Below are 3,268 nucleotides of genomic sequence, written 5' to 3'. Positions count from 1 at the left end.
CCAAGGTGAAATACTATTAACCTCAACATGTGAGATGTTGCTTGTGTCTAGGTCAATCGTGCTGCTTACATTCTCCATTCTTATCTCGAATGAAGGGACACAACTCGTCCGAGTGGCAAATAATCTTTTCAGCTGAGTATCTGAACAATCAGCTGTAAGTTTTTTCTGAGATTTTTGTTTAATGTAATAGAAAAGAGACAACTGTTCTCTCCTGAGAGATAGTGGAGGCTCATAAGCATCCACATACAAACTTTGAACAGGGGAAGTTCGAAATGCACCGGTGCACAAACGCAAAGCTTGATGATGAATTGGATCCAGCGTCCGAAGAGTAGATTCTCGCGCAGAGCCATAAACAATGCAACCGTAGTCCAGCTTAGTGCAAACAAGAACCCTATAAACCCTGAGCATCAAAACTTTGTCTGCTCCCCAGGATGAGCAGCATAATACCTTTAAAAGGTTTAGAGATTTTAAACATCTACTCTTCATGTTGCGCAAGTGTAGCAAAAATGTCAGTTTTTTATCGAAACAAACACCCAATAACTTAGCCTCATTGACCATTAAAATTTTATCCCCATTTAAATGAATTTCAGGATCCAGGTGCAAACCACGCCTTCGGCAAAAGTGGATGCACAATGTCTTCGCTGCGTTGAACGTGAAGCCATTGGTCTCGGACCAATCATATATGTGATTTAGGGAAGTTTGAAGTTGTCTCTCAATAAAACTCATATTACTGGACTGGCAGGAAATCTGAAAGTCATCCACATACAAAGAGTGTTTCACACTGGGAGGGAGACAGTTAGCTATGCTGTTAATTTTAATTAGGAACAGAGTCACACTCAAAATAGAACCTTGAGGAACACCTTCTTCTTGTGTGAAAAACCTAGATAAAGTGTTGCCCATCCTGACTTGGAATCTTCGATTCTGCAAAAAGATTTTAATAAAAATTGGCAAATTACCCCGCAATTTGAATTAGTGTAGATCACGGAGTATCCCGTATCGCCAACAGCAATCATAAGCCTTCTCTATGTCAAAAAACACAGACACTAAGTGCTGAGTCTAACAAACGCTTCGCGTATAGATGTTTCAAGGTTTACCAGGTTATCAGTGGTACTTCTGTTCCTACGTAAACCACTCTCATGTGGTGAAAAGTATTCCTTTTTCTCTAAGAGATACATTAGACATCTGTTTACCATTCTCTCGAAAATTTTACAGAGACAACTTGTCAGAGAGATTGGTCTGTAATTAGAGGGATTCTTGTGATCTTTACCAGGTTTGGGAATGGGAATAATGGTAGATAGCCTCCAAGAGTCAGGAAATGTATGTTCTGTCCATATTCTGTTTAACAGATGCAAGATATTAAAAAGAGAATTGTTTGACAGATTTTTAATCATGCTGTAGTGAATTTTATCCGGGCCTACAGCACTATTCCCCAAGCGAGAGATTGCTGTATGTAATTCGATTCTAGTAAATGGCACATTATATTCCTCATTAAATGAGGAATGAAAGTTTAAACATTGTTTTTCTCTTTGGGCTTTATAAGCCTGAAAATTCCTTGAATACACAATATTACTGGATGAAGCAGATAATGTTTCACCCAATAAATCAGTAATACCGTGTACATCGCTGATTATTGTGCCATTATATTCCAGCATGGACAGAGAGTGAGAAGCATATTTCGCATTAATTTTATGAATTTTATCCCAGACTGCTTTTGAGCTAGTGGAAGATGTTATGCTTGAAACATACTTCTTCCAAGAATCCCTTTGAAGCCTTCTTATTCTTCTGGCATTTGCCTTCGCTTTTTGAAAAGCAATCAAATTTCTAGCAGTAAGGTATCTTCTAAAAATTCCCCATGCTTTCTTTTGTGCTTTAAATGCTGCCTCGCAATTCTGATTCCACCATGGTTTNATATTCATATAAAAAAGCTTTTATAATAAAAGTTCTTTGACACTTCTGCCTGCAATTGTCAATCCCAGAAGAAAACATAAAATAACAGGATTGTCTAGAGTAATTTTTTCTTATCTTTATATATCGATTGTTTTGTACAGAATAATTTATTTATTTACAGAAATTCGCTAAAATATCATAGATTTATTAGTTACCCACATTATTGTTTGAAAACAAAACAAACCACAGCTTTCTAGCTACAGCAAGTGAGAAGTTATTGCCGTTATTTACACTACTTCTCTAATTACTCTTCTAGGAGGAAAGTGGAGAGTCATCGAGGGTCCGAGTCAACACCAGTTTCTTAGCTATAATGTATAAGAAACATTATTTTTATATTATTTGGACGACTTTTACAATAATAGACTATACTAAGCAATTTCGCATGTGATTCTTTACATATTTTCTCATATTATGTAACAGTGAGTGGAAAAGATCACTTTCTCAAATAATTTATAACTTCTCTGTTTTAAAATAATGTTTGCTCACCTAAATACTGTCTAAAAACAATAAATTAGCTAATTAGAGCTAAAAACGATAGAAACAAACAATTTTATACCAATTGTATACGGATTTCAAAGATTGTAGCCTGAGTTATCACTTAGCAGAAATTTGACCTTTACTCTTTTTACAGGTGGCTGATTCTTTGATCTAATATCAATATAAATAGAAAGTAACCAACTACAGTGTAAAAGAAGTTGACTATCAACTTTATCAGCCAATAATCTGCTTCCTTACCTCTAATTACTTTACACTGGGAGTGGACGGTATTTTTTCGTGAAATATTTATGGCATGGAGATGGTGACAAAACATTTATTGGTTGATACAGTGAAAAAACACATACAATATTTTTAACTTTTATGTATAAGACAAAATTTCAATATTTTATATACATTTTATCTTTTTCGTAGTATATTGTCTTTTTTATCTTATATTGTATTTTTATAATTCAATTTTTGTATTTTTATCATTGTATCTTTTATATATTATTTTTAAATATCTTTTATCTCATTAAATTTATTTTTATTAAATGTTTTGTCATGTTTATTTTTTAAATTATTATTTATCTACTCTACTCACGGATGGCAGCTTCCCAGCAAACAACGAACCTATACAGAAAAGCTGCCATCGCAGGGATGGGATGCCCCTGTAAAGTGGGCTGTCGTGATGGAAAGACTCCATTTAGGAACCATCCAAGGCGCGAACACAAAAACTGTTTAAAACTTTTTTTTAAATTAAAATAAACTTTTTTTCTTTATTATTTAATAGCAAGGCAATTTTTTAAGCGACCTTTTTCCCGAAACAAGAAACTTAAAGGGTTAA

The 3,268-nt window shown here is 34.3% G+C and overlaps 1 pseudogene; it reads left to right on the top strand.

Moving 5' to 3' along the window:
• The window catches only part of LOC111631451, a 13,494-nt pseudogene extending 10,900 nt beyond the window's left edge, over positions 1-2,594 (top strand).
• Positions 2,595-3,268: the final 674 nt, after the last annotated feature.

This window comes from Centruroides sculpturatus, unplaced genomic scaffold, assembly GCF_000671375.1.
Source record: "Centruroides sculpturatus isolate CEXI.00-Female unplaced genomic scaffold, Cexi_2.0 scaffold750, whole genome shotgun sequence".
NCBI classification, from domain to species: domain Eukaryota; kingdom Metazoa; phylum Arthropoda; class Arachnida; order Scorpiones; family Buthidae; genus Centruroides; species Centruroides sculpturatus.
Note: the sequence above shows the minus strand (reverse complement) of the source record. Positions and strands in the feature narration are given on the sequence as shown.